The sequence below is a fragment of the Symphalangus syndactylus genome, chromosome 24 (assembly GCF_028878055.3).
Source record: "Symphalangus syndactylus isolate Jambi chromosome 24, NHGRI_mSymSyn1-v2.1_pri, whole genome shotgun sequence".
Lineage (NCBI taxonomy): Eukaryota > Metazoa > Chordata > Mammalia > Primates > Hylobatidae > Symphalangus > Symphalangus syndactylus.
This window is the reverse complement of record NC_072446.2, coordinates 61970045-61984468: the sequence shown is the minus strand read 5'-3', so window position 1 is coordinate 61984468 and position 14424 is coordinate 61970045. Positions and strand designations below refer to the sequence as shown.

The window sequence follows — 14424 nt, the reverse complement described above, 5'->3', positions numbered from 1 at the left end:
TGACTTTCTCCATTGCTACTTAGCTGAGGAGAAATATGAATTCTCCTTTGGAAAAGTTTGGGGATTTCTAGAGCACTAAACCATTCTTTTTGATGATTGAATGGAACTTTTAAATCTAATATTTCAACACTAATGGGGATCTCACAATGGAAGGCAGCTCCCTAGAACTATGCTGTTAGCCCTTTCCTTCACCATAATACTTGGCAAGAGACAACTTATACAGACTTTTCATTTTTATTCTACCCTTCTTCCAAATTCTCTGGATGGCCTAGCCTGTATTGCCTGTTGTTTTCAGTGCTGTTCTGATCTCAAATGGGCTTCCACAAGTGGCTAGAAGGGATTAGTTTTCGTATTTCTTCCATTAGTTCAGTATTGAACTAAAAAGCATGGTTATAAATGACAACTTTAATGACTGTGGTTTTTTGTTTTTTGTTTTTTTTTAGACAGAGTCTCACTCTCTTACCCAGATTGGAGTGCAATGGCACGATCTCAGCTCACTGCCACCTCCGCCTCCCAGGTTCAAGCAATTCTCCTGCCTCAGCCTCCTGAGTAGCTGGGACTACAGGCACCTGCCACCACGCTTGGCTAATTTTTGTATTTTTTTAGTAGAGAAAGGATTTCACCATGTTGGCCAGGGTGGTCTCGAACTCCTGACCTCAAGTGATCCACCTGCCTCAGCCTCCTAAAGTGCTGGGATTACAGGCGTGAGCCACCGCGCCTGGCCAAATGACTGTGATTTTTTTTTTTTTTTTTTTTTTTTGAGATGAAGTTTCACTCTTGTTGCCTGGGCTGGAGTTCAGTAATGCGATCTTGGCTCACTGCAACCTCCGCCTCCCGGGTTCAAGTGATTCTCTTGCCTCAGCTCCCATGTAGCTGGGATTACAGGTGCCTGCCACCACACCTGGCTAATTTTTTATATTTTTAGTAGAGATAGGGTTTCACCCTGTTGGCCAGGTTGGTCTCGAACTCCTGACCTTCAGGTGATCCACCAACCTCAGCCTCCCAAAGTGCTGGGATTATAGGCATGAGCCATCACACCTGGCCATGACTGTGATTTTTAACACCCATCCACATTATTGGTCACTGTTGTTGCTACAAGTGTTTCTGTAACATTCCTGGATTGACACTAAAAAAAATCCTAAACAAGTGAATCGTTACTATTATGGATACATTTGTTCTTTCAACTTACAAATATTAAGGACCTACTGTCTGCTAGCTCTGCAGGCCTCGCCATTTTTTGCCTTTTCCATTTGTCACTTACATGTCAAATAGCCTGTGCTAAGAAAATCCTTAATGCTACAAAGGAAAGTAAATGTACTTTTATTTCTTGCCTGACTTAACAGGAATATATAGGCAAAAGCTAGTAGTTATGCTGAATTTAAGACAGTATGTTTGGTCTAATATCCAGAATTCACGAGGAACTTAAACAAATTTATAAGAAAAAAATGAACAACCCCATCTAGGCAAAGGATATAAACAGACACTTCTCGAAAGAAGACATTTAAGGCCAGGCACGGTGGCTTACGCTTGTAATCCCAGCAATTTGGGAGTCCCAGGTGGGTGTATCACTTGAGGTTGGGAGTTCAGGACCAGCCTGGGCAACATGGTGAAACCCCTTCTGTACTAAAAAAAATACAAAAAATTAGCCAGGTGTGGTGGTGAGCACCTGTAATCCCAGCTACTCGGGAGGCTGAGGCAAGGGAGTTGCTTGAACCCAGGAGGCAAAGGTTGCAGTGAGCTGAGATCATGCCACTGCACTCCAGCCTGGGTGACAAGAGTGAGACTCCATCTCAAAAAAAATTTTAAAAAAAAGAAGACATTTATGTGGCCAAAAAACACACAATAAAAAGCTTAGCATCACTGATCATCAGAGAAATGCACATCAAAACCACAGTGGGATACCATCTCACACCAGTCAGAATGGTGATTATTAAAAAGTCAGGAAACAAAAGATGCTGGCAAGGCTGTGGAGAAATAGGAACACTTTTACTCTGTTAGTGGGAATGTAAATTAGTTCAACCATTGTGGAAGACAGTATGGTTATTCCACAAGGATCTAGAACCAGAAATACCATTTGACCCAGCAGTCCCATTACTAGGTATATAACCAAAGGAATGTAAATCATTCTACTATAAAGACACATGCACGTGTATATTTATTGCAGCACTATTTATAATAGCAAAGACATGGAACCAACCCAAATGACCATCAGTGATAGACTAGATAAATAAAATGTGATACTAGATAAATAAAATGTATACACCATGGAATACATGAGATCAGAACACCGTGGAATAAAAAATGAATGAGATCATGTTCTTTGCAGGGACATGTATGAATCTGGAAGGCATCATCCTTAGCAAAGTAATACAGGAACAGAAAACCAAACACCACATGTTCTCATTCATAATGAGTTGAACAATGAGAACACATGGCCACCGAGAGGGGAACAACACACACCAGGGCCTGTTATGGGTGGGGGGTGAGGGGAGGGAACTTAGAGGATGGGTCAATAGGTGCGACAAACCATCATTACACATGTATACCTATGTAACAAACCTGCACGTTCTGCACAGGTACCATTTTTTTTAGAAGGAAAAAAAGACAGTATTTTTATTTTTGTAATGTAAATGTGTGATAATTTGTTTAAATCTGATATTGTTTCTATTAGCTTAAGTTAAGCATTGAGACAAAAATTGGAAGCATGGAAATGAGAAAACTCTAGTAATGATTCTGCCAGGGGTGCATAGTCATTGTGTATAGATTAGGAGGTAGAAAGTGATCCTGTCTTATGATTTTAAAGTTTGAAAGGAACTGAAGGATAATCCAGGCCAAATGCTTCATGTCATAGATGGGGAAACCGAGCCCTAGAGAGAGGAAGTAACGTACTCAAGGACGTGGAGGTCCTATGTGGCAGAACCATGCGTAGGACCCTATTTCCTGTTACCACTTCTTTTCCTTTCCTTGATTTGGGTTGCTTTGTTACTGGTACTTAATAATTCGGTAGAAACTTGACATGTACTTCATGATATTAAATTGATATTGTAGGATGGACTCTGGAGGGGTTTTAGGACTCCTTGTCTTTTCTGTGGTATTGAAACAATATGGTTTCTATTAAAATATTCAGTGAACCTTCTATCTTTTGAAGTATTTGGTTAGATGAAATGTGGATAGTAACCAAAACCTCTATAAGTAGTATTATACTTTGGTCTGATTGAATTACTGAGCAGTTTTATATTATTCTTGTTGAGTGTTTTTAGTTTGTTGGTTTGAAAAAGGAAACAGTTCTACAGATGTTTTTTTCTAGTAACCTCTGACTGCTTTTCTATTGATCTCCTTTTTACTTCAAATGATAAAACTAAAAGAAGCTTTGTTATGTCTTTTAACAAAATATTGATCTTTTATTGGTATGAAAACATCTTGGTTGTTAAATTGCTTCATTAATTTTATACCTCTTTTATATTGAAAGTCTGTAATTGTTCGGTGTAAGAGTTACTCCAGTTACTGCTTGTTTTAAAGTTGATTTTCCTTTTAATTTAGAGACATAAATGAATCATTTTTTCCCCTTTAATTTCTTCCTGCTATATAAAAGACATTAAAACTTTTTTAGGCTATCAATAATATTACATAGGTCTTCTTGGATAATGCAGTCCTATGTTGTTGGTGAAGGTTCTAAACCTGCTAGTCTTGCCTAGTTTCAGATATTGTTTGGTAAAATAACATCACTATATTATGCATGCAACTACTCCAATACATATGGAATTCAGGAAACTTGGATTTGAATTGTCTGTCTTTTAGTTACTATCTGTGGCAAGTCACTTAGCTCCTCTCAGAATCTCTGTTCCTCATCTTTTCAGTGGAGACAGTAAGATTTTTAGAGTCCTTGTAAGGACTAAGTAAAATAAAGCATGCATCCCTGGCACATTGTCAATGCTCATAAATAGTAGCTGTAAAAAATACTGCACCCAGGGTAAACTATAGAACAGTATATTTATTCTGAAACATTATTCCTGTTAGCTATTATTTAATTCACCCAGCTTACTTTCCTCATCAGTTAATCCGTAACCCTTTTCTCCTTATATAAAATACCTGGGATTATTTCATTGAGGGAGGTCAATAAGAAGATTCCCAAGGAGGATCTGATTAAAAGGTATCTATTTTCCCCATGATAAGATCAATAATTCCTTCTCAAAGGGGTGTCAGAAGAATATTTGAAAATTACCTTCCGGCAAACTCTTTCTCTGCTTCTGGGAATAGTACATATTTGGATAGGAGACAATAAATAGATGGGCAGTATCTCGTGCAGGAGTTCTGAACAACTATAGAATGCTTCCATCTGTTCACTTTTCAGTTTTGTTCACCTTGACTTTCCTATCTTAGACTCCTGAGGTTGTTAGATGCACCCCTCTCATCCACCCAGTGACTGTATCTATCCATCTGACCCATAAAACTCCTTTCCAGTGAGAAATACATCCATTATACAGGATTAGAGACAGTGGCATCTTCTTCCACATTATAGTTTAATTCAGGCCTGGCACCAAACTAGTGTTTTTTGATGAGATTGTTATCAGGCAAGAGAATGAAGCTAGTTCTGTAGTATGGTACCACAGAGAAATTAGCCTGTTTCATGAACAAATGCAGATAATAGGGTACATAATTTTTAGTACTGAAGCATAGCCATGAGTGTAATCTGATTGTCAGAAAGTATTCAATTCTTAACCTATGGCCCTTATTTTAACCAAACATAGTCTGAATGTTACAAAACTTTAAATTATTTATACAAATAAAGTCACTTTATCATTGATTATCTGAAGCTCCTGTTTTTGTCCCTGATAAATCTTATGGGACCTTTAGTTACCTCTCCAATTTGCACTCTCTCTGTATTTCTGGACATATTAACAAACTATTTCTCAGTTGCTATGTGGCATTGGTCATACTGTTTCTCTCCTACCCAAACGCTCCTTGTTGAAGGAGCCTCACCTTCATCAGCACTGCAGCATCCATGATAAAGATGTAGGGAAGACAACTAAGACCCCAGCTCCATGCTTCACCTGGTCGCCTAGGCCCTTTGAAGAAATCTTGCAGTGCGGCATATCGTTGGTCTCCCTTGGACAGGAAAATATAAAGTCCTGCCTCCCTAGATACCAGCCTACCTAACTAAGCCTTCTAAAATAGTGGGCTTTAGAAAATCAAATCTCATATCTGAAGATAGAGGTAATCATCAGTGTTCCAGAATGGTAGCATTTCTGGCCCTTGAGTGCACTATAAAGGTTGATGAATGTCAGTGGTTTCTGGCAGGTTTAATGCTTAGGCAAGGGAAGGGAGGAATCAAGGAAGAATAGGAAATAGTGAAGAGAGTAAGTAAACAGTGGGGAAATAAAAATATGTCTGTGATCAGCAGTGGTAAAATTCCCCTGAAATTTGTTAGAGATACAACTTAGTAGTTGCCTGAAGATGCTTACCTTTCCCTAGTGGTATTTAAAATCTCTCCTGCCACTAGCATTTTAGTTCTTTCTTTCTTCTTTCATGTATGTTTAATTTTTGAAAATAATTGGAGATTTATGGTAGTATCAGTGGTATTTTTTCCATTTTTTTCTCTTGAACCATGTTTTCTTTGCTCCAAAAAGCAAATGGCAGTCTTCAAAGGATGATTTGTTTCTACTATTTGTATAAATTGAGTATAAGCTGCATCCAATTCCTAGTGCATGCATAAAACTCTTTTTGGGGAAATGTGACCAATATATAACATTTTATTGAATGTTTCTTGAAATTGGTGTCAAACTTTTTTATTTCATTTCTTTTGGGATGCCTAATTGAATTGAAACTTCATTATTTGCTTCCATGGCTTAGGCCACCTTTACAGGGAATATACCATGTGAGCTCCTACTTACCCATTAAGACCAGATATCCACTAGGGACTTAGTGGGCTAATGTGTTCCTCTTTCACCGCCTATGTCCTAAATTTAGCATTAGCTAAATTGACTAATGAAAATAACCCTAGCCTTATCCCTCTTCCTGGTGGATATTGTTTTATTTAAACATTTCATCACAGAACTTGGTACAATTGTTAGGCACTTCTTACATGATCCTGGAACTGAAATGTCAGATGCGTGTAGGGTATTATAACCTAACCAACCATAATGAGATACCAGGATGGCTATGATTAAAAATAAAGGAGGTGGTGAGAGTGGAATAAAAAGTGCTGGAGAGGATGTTGAGAAATTGGAACACTCAAACATGGCTGGTAGGAATGTAAAATAGTGGAACCACTGTAGAAAACATTTTGGGGATTCCTCAAAAAGTTAAATATAAACTTAACCATGGAATGACCCAGCCATTCCACTCCTAGGTATAATGCCCAAGAGAATTAAAAACATATGTTTTCACAAGAACTTTTACATGAATGTCCAAAGCAGCATTTTTTGTCATAGGCCAAAAGTGGAAACAACCCAAATGTTCATCTGCTGATGAATGGATACACAAAATGTGGTCTATCCATACAATGAAATATTATTGAGCTATAGAAGGGAATGAAATACTAAGATATGCTACAATGTGGATGAATCTCAAAAACATTGTTCTGAGTGAAAGAAGCCAGACACAAAAGGTTACATATTGTAGGCCTTCATTTATATGAACTATCCAGAATAGACAATGGCGGCAGAAAGCAGAATGGTAGTAGCCAGGGGACGACAGAAGGAGAGGATAGGGAGTGACTGTTTAATGGATATGAGATTTAGTGGATCTGAGATGAAATGTCTTGAAACTAGATAAAGGTGGTGGTTGCACAACATTTTGAATGTTCTACATACAACTAGATTTCACTTACACTTTCAAAAGGTTAACTTTATGTTATATAAGTTTTACCTCAGTAAAAAATAAGCAAACTCACAGAATTTAGAGTGAAATTCTAAAATCTTGACAGCCACTTGCTCCCTTCATTTTTTGGGGGCTAATCTTGTATAATTTCAGGCTTAGGCTACCTTGTTGGGATAAGATCAGTTTTAAAATTCATAATGCTTTTTTTCTAAAAGTGTTCAGTAAAGATAAACAAAAAGAAGAAAAATTAGAATTACCATAATTGTACCACTTAGAACAATTCTTAATATTTTTATATGTGTATTTCCTGTGGTTTTTCCAGTGTGTAATATATGTACACATACTCTATACAGGCATGTACATATTTGTGAAATAGGGTCATTTTGCATATAGTGTTTATAACATACTTTTATCATTTAATGATGCATTAGAAAATTATTTGGTCTATTTTCTATAGTTTCACAAGTATGCAGCATAACTCTTTTAAAATATATCTTCAGAAAAAAAATAGCAGCAAAATAGGGTAAAGATCATGTTTCATTTGTGTTTGAATCCCTGGAGTTGTTCAAAAGAAATGGCCACTTTATTGGATTGGGTTGGACTGGATTGGATTAGATTGAATTAAACTAGAATAAATTCTAGAAACCAATGAAGAACTTCTGAAATATTCAGCATCTTGTTTTATTATAATACTCTCTTAGTTTCATTTTAGTTGGTGACTTGATATACCCCTTTTTCCCTTCAGGATGTCAGGATTGTAGAAGCCTGAGTGTTATGTGAAGCAAATGTCCCCATGTATTCTGTTTTAGTTTACTATAGCTGGTACAACAAAATACCACAGACGGGGTGACTTAAAAACAAAACTTTATTTTCTCACAGTTCTGAAGGGTGGCAGTCCGAGATCAGACCAGCAGGTTTAGTTTCTCTTGAGGTCTTTCTCCTTGGCTTGCAGATGGCTGCCCTCTTGCTATGGCATCACATGTCCTTTTCTCTGTGCATGCGCTTCCCTGGTGTCTGTATGTTCTCATCTCTACTTTTTATAAGGACACCAGTCAAATTGGATCAGGGCCCACTATACTGGCGTCATTTTAACTTAATTACATCTTTAAAGGCCTTATACAAATAAAATAAACACATTCTAAGGTAATGGGGGTTAGGGATTCAACATATGAATTTTGGGGGTACATGTAGGCATACCTCATTTATTGTACTTTGCTTTATTGCGTTCCATAGTGTGGGTGTGTGTTTGTTAATTTTTTAAAACAAATCAAAGGTTTGTGGTAACCCTGTGCTGAGCAAATCTGTTGGCACTGTTTTTTCCAATAGCGTAGGCACTTTGTGTCTCCGTGTCAAATTTTGGTAATTGTAATATTTAAAAGTTTTCATTAAAAATTAAAAAAAATTTTAATTACTATGGGCACATAATAGTTGTGTATATTTCTTTTGCATTATTATTATATCTGTTATAATGACCTGTCACAATTGGTCTTTGATGTTACCATTGTAACTGTTTTGGGGTACCACCAACCACACCCGTAGAAGACAGTGAACTTAATTTATAAATGTGTGTTCTGACTGCTCCATCAACTGGCTGATCCCCCACCTCTTTCCCTGTCCTCGGGCCTGCTTATTCTTTGAGAAACAACAGTATTGAAATTAGGCCAATTAATAACCCTGCAGTGGCCTCTAAGTGTTCAAGTGAAAGGAAGAATCACATGTCTCTCACTTTCAATCAAAAGCTGGAAATGATTAAACATAGTGATGAAGACATGTCAAAAGGCGAGGCCGAAAATGAGGCCTCTTGCGCCAGTTGTGAGAGTTATGAATGCAAATGAAAAGTTCCTGGAGGAAATTAAAAGTGCTACTCCAGTGAACACATGAATAGTAAGGAAGTGAAACAGACTTGTTGCTGATATAGAGAACGTTTTATTGGTCTGGATAGATGATCAAATCAGCCGCAATATTCCCTTATGCCATAGCCTAATTGTAAGGCCCTAAATCTCTTCAATACTGTGAAGGCCAAGAGAGGTGAGGAAACTCCATAAGAAAAGTTTGGGCCATAGTGTGCAGGTAGCTGTCCCTACCTGCTTCTTGCTGAGGCTGCCTCAGAACCCCTGTCCACTGCTTCATGATTTTCTGTTGTCTCTTGGCAAAAATGGCAAATAATGATGCTGTTCTGAAGAGGCTGGAGCAGAAGGAGGCAGAGGTGGATCAAATCATTGAATATCTTAAGCTGCAAGTTGCTCTACTTAAGGAGAAAGCCACTTTGCAGGCAATTTTGAGGGAAGAGAAGAAACTTTGAGTAGGAAATGCCAAACTGAAGGAAGAAATTGAATTGAAACAGCTAATTTTTTTTTTTTTTTTTTTTTGAGACGGAGTCTCGCTCTGTTGCCCAGGCGAGTGCAGTGGCGCAATCTTGGCTCACTGCAAGCTCCGCCTCCCGGGTTCACGCCATTCTCCTGCCTCAGCCTCTCCAAGTAGCTGGGACTACAGGCGCCCGCCACCACGCCCGGCTAATTTTTTGTATTTTTTTAGTAGAGACGGGGTTTCACCGTGGTCTCGATCTCCTGACCTCGTGATCCGCCCGTCTCGGCCTCCCAAAGTGCTGGGATTACAAGCGTGAGCCACCGCGCCCGGCCTGAAACAGCTAATTCAGGCAGAAATTCAAAACAGAATGAAGCAAATACCATTTCCATCTGGTATTCCACTGCACACTAATTATGTGGTTTCTGATCATGATACAATCTACATCAGTAACAACCATGTCTTCTGGTATCAAAGAACAGATAAAAGGAGGAGCAGGAGAAGAAGAGAAAGCAAAAGAGAAAATTGAAGAGAAAGGAGAGAAGGAGAAAAAACAGCAATCAATAGCAGGAAGCACCAACTCTAAGCCAATAAATGTTTCCCATCTAGATCTTTGAATTGGTTGCATCATAAATGTCAGAAAACACCCTGATGCAGATTCTTTGTATGTAGAAGATGTAGTTGTTGGGGAAATAGTCCCAAGAACAGTTGTCAGTGGTCTGGAGAATCATGTTCCTCTTGAATAGATGCAAAATCAGATGCTGATTTTACTTTGTAATCTGAAACCTACAAAGATGAGGGGAGTATTATCTCAAGCAGTGGTCATGTGTGCTTATTCACCAGAGTAAGTTGAAATCTTGGCCCTTCCTAATGGAGATAGAATTACTTTTGATGCTTTCCCTGGAGAGCCCAACAAGGAACCAAATCCTAAGAAGATTTGGGAGCAGATCCCACCTCATTTTTATACTATGATGAGTGTGTGGCTATATACAAAGGAGCTCCCTTTGAGATGAAAGGGAAGGGAGTGTGTAGGGTTCAAACTGTGAACAACAGTGGAATAAAGTAAAACAAAATGCCTTCATTATTGAAATACATTGGAGAACACCTTATAAAAAGGTGTATTTTCCACTTGTACCTAAAAAAAATAATAATAACAGGAAAGTTTGAGGCTACCAGAGGTTTATGAGGTTTAAGAAAAGAAGCTATGTCCATAACATAAAAGTGCAAGGTGAAGCTGCAAGTACTGATGTAGAAGCTTGAGGCAAGTTATCCAGAAGACCTGGCTAAGATAATTGATGAAGGTGGCTGCAATAAACAACAGATTTTCAGTGTACATGAAATAGCCTTTTACTAGAAGATGATACCATTGAAGACTTTCATAGCTAGAGAGAAGAAATCAATGCTTGGCTTAAAGTGTCAAAGGACAGAGTGACACTCTTGGTAGGGGTTAACGCAGCTGGTGACTCTAAGTTGAAGCCAGTGCTCATTCAACATTTACAAAATCCTAGGGCCCTTAATATTGATGCTGAATCTACTCTGCCTGTGTTCTATAAGCAGAATCACAACGCCTGGATGACAGCATATCAATTTGTGGCATGGCTTAGTGAATATTTTAAGCCCACTTTTGAGACTAACTGCTCAGAAAAAAAGATTCCTTCAAAAATGTTACTTTTCACTGACACTGCACCTAGTTACCCAACAATTCTGATGAAGATGTACAAAGAGCAGTCATGTTAACACAACATCAATTCTTCAGCCCAGGCACCAAGGAATAATTTCAACTTTTAAGTTTTATTATCTAAGAAGTATATTTTATAAGGCTATAATTGCCATAGATAATGTTTCCTTTGATGGATATGGACAAAGTAATTGAAAAGCTTCTAGAGAAAGAAGTAACCATTCTAGATGCCATTAAGAATGTTTGTAATTCATGGAAGGAGGTCACAGTATTAACACGAACAGAAATTTGGAAGAAGTTGATTCTAACCCTTGTGGATGACTTCGAGGTCCATCCAAGTTCAAGGCTTCAGTGGAGGAAGTCATAGCAGAATCGTGGAAATAGCAAGAGTATTAGAAGTGAAAGTCTGAAGATGAACTGAATTATTTCAATCTTGCAATAAAACTTGAACTGATGAGGAATTGCTTCTTATGGATGAGTAAAGAAAGTAGTTTCTTGAGATGGAATCTAGTCCTGGTGAAGAGGCTGTGAATATTGTTGAAATGACAACATAGAATTTGGAATATTACATAAACTTAGTTGATAAAGCAGAGCAGGGTTTGAGAGGATTGACTGCAAATTTGAAAGAAGTTCTACTCTGAGTAAAATGCTATTAAATAGCATGACATATTATAGAGGAATCTTTCATGAAAAGAAGTAAATCGATGTTTTAAATTTCATTGTCTTATTTAAGAGATTACCACAGCAAACCCAACCTTTAGCAACCACTACCTTGATCGGTCAGTAGCCATCAATATCAAGCCAAGACCTTCTACCAGCAAAAAAATTATGACTTGCTGAGGACTCGGATGATTGTTAGCATGTTTTGGCAATAAAGTATTTTTTAAACCAAGTTATGTGCATTGTGTTTTTAGACAATGTCATTGCACACTTAATAGACTACAGTTTAGTGTAAACATAATTTTATATGCACTGGGAAACCAAAAAATTTGTGTGACTAACTTTATTGCAATATTTGTTTTATAAAAGTCATCTGGAACTGAACCTGCAGTATCTCTGAGGTATGCCTGTAATTCGGTATTCATAAAATATACCAAACTGAGAAAGACAATGTCATTGTGTCTACAAGAATCTTACCATGGGGACTTGGTTAAAGTGGGTCACCCAAATCTACCAAGAGGTAGATTTTCTTGCATTTTTATGAATGGCTCTGATTAGCAGAGGAGAAAATTGATAAAAAATATGTGTGGCAAGAATAGTAGGAAAAATGTTGGACATTTTTTGTTTTTAAACCAAGAAAATATCTAGGCCGGGCGTGGTGGCTCACACCTGTAATCCCAGCACATTGGGAGGCCAAGGTGGGTGGATCACCTGAGGTCAGGAGTTCAAGACAACCTGGCCAAGATGGTGAAACCCCGTCTCTACTAAAAATAGAAAAATTAGCCGGGCGTGATGGCAGGAGCCTGTAATCCCAGCTACTCGGGAGGCTGAGGCAGAGAATTGCTTGAACCCAGGAGGTGGAGGTTGCAGTGAGTCGAGATCGCACCACTGCACTCCAGCCTAGGCAACAGAGTGAGACTCCGTCTCAAAAAAAAAAAAAAAAAAAAAAAAAGAAAGAAAGAAAAAAAGAAAAAAAAAAAGAAAATATCTACCGTTAGCTTAGGGAAATTCATTATAGCAGCATATTCCCACTATTTTAATGGCCTGAAGAGAAATAGCACTATATTAGCAGTTCATAATTAACCCATAAGCAGGGCTTGTTGATCAGTATTTTTGGGGAAAAGAAGGCTTCACAGTCGGGATTTTTTGGTGCTAAATAGAAGATACTCCTTTCAAATAAGAGCAAATTGGGATAAATTTGTCATTTTTTGGAGATAAATTATGAACATTTTAGATGAGTAAAATCTTCCTAATGATGAATTTCATTTCAAGGACAAGTTTTGTTTAATTTTTATCTTCAAGATCTGTGAATATAGAAACTTTGAAATAATTGTGGGTTTTTTTTTTTTTTCTTGAGACAGGGTCTTGCTCTGTTGCCCAAGCTAGACTGGAGTAGCCCAATCGTAGCTCACTGCAGCCTTGGACTTTTGGGTTCCAGTGCTCTTACTGCCTCTGCCTCCTGAATAGCTGGGACTGCAGGAACGTGCCCCCACACCTGGCTAATTCTAAAAAAGTTTTTAGTAGGGACAGAGTTGCCTGGGCTATATTGCTCAGGTTATGGAAGATTTTTTAAAAACTGTTTTCATATTAGATAATGACTTCTTTAAAATGTATACTCTTCACTTGAGCAGGGGATAAAGAGTTGTTTTCTGAAGTTTGGCTTGAGAAAACAACTGTTTGGCTTTTAAAATCCAAGTGGAAACATGTTTCTTTTTTTTTTTTTTTTTTTTTTTTTTTTTGAGACGGAGTCTCGGTGTCGCCCAGGCTGGAGTGCAGTGGCGCGATCTCGGCTCACTGCAAGCTCCGCCTCCCGGGTTCACGCCATTCTCCTGCCTCAGCCTCGCGAGTAGCTGGGACTACAGGCGCCCGCCACCACGCCCGGCTAATTTTTTTTTTGTATTTTTAGTAGAGACGGGGTTTCACCATGTTAGCCAGGATGGTCTCGATCTCCTGACGTCGTGATCCACCCGCCTCGGCCTCCCAAAGTGCTGGGATTACAGGCGTGAGCCACCACGCCCGGCAACATGTTTCAAATGAAAATTTTTTTTATTTCTCTTATTTAAAACAAACATAGTTTATAGCCTTTATATATTAACAGTCAATCCAATAGCAGAACCATCTACATTTATCTGAAATAAGCTAGATTAGTTTGTGTGTATTTTCATGTAAGTCAAATAGGCATTTGCTTATGAGGAGCCATTTAAATGCACTTTACAAGAAGTGGTACAATTGTCTGCAACATTTCTTTATCTCAAAATAATTTGGGTGAAATAACATCAGAAGATGTCAATTTAAATGTTCCACTTGAAATCCAGTTAGTTTTTGATTATTCACACTAATGGAAGGAGAGTGGAGGCATGTAGACTCCCAAGAGACCTTTAATCCAAAAATTACTTTTTAGCATTTGAAGATATTTGGGTAATACGTTTGGATAATGTTGTGTTTCATGTCCTTTGGCTTTTTTAAGTTAAAAAATTTTTTCAGAGACAGGATCTCACTCTGTTACTCAGGCTGGAATACAGTGGCACCATATAGCTCACTGCAGCCTTGAACTCTAGGGCTTGAGAGATTCTCAGCTGCGCGCAGTGGCTCACGCCTGTAATCCCAGCACTTTGGGAGGCCGAGGCAGGTGGATCATGAGGTCAGGAGATCGAGACCATCCTGGCTAACACGGTGAAACCCCGTCTCTACTAAAAATACAAAAAATTAGCCGGGCGTGGTGGTGTGCGCCTGTAGTCCCAGCTGCTGGGGAGGCTGAGGCAGGAGAATGGTGTGAACCCGGGAGGCGGAGCTTGCAGTGAGCCAAGATCATGCCACTGCACTCCAGCGTGGGCGACAGGGCGAGACTCTATCCAAAAAAAAAAAAAAAAGAGAGATTCTCCCACCTCAGCCTCCAGAGTAGCTAGGACTACAGTTGTGTGCCACCACACCCGGCTAATTAAAAATTCTTTTTTGTTGAGACA

General features: G+C 38.6%; 1 protein-coding gene and 1 pseudogene across 7 annotated transcripts in view; both read left to right on the top strand.

Annotated features, from left to right (window-relative positions):
• MACROD2 (mono-ADP ribosylhydrolase 2) overlaps window positions 1-14424 on the top strand; it is a 2104525-nt gene that overhangs the window by 116527 nt on the left and 1973574 nt on the right. The window lies entirely within an intron of this gene.
• Window positions 7233-12828, top strand: LOC129474206 (aminoacyl tRNA synthase complex-interacting multifunctional protein 1-like; annotated as a pseudogene).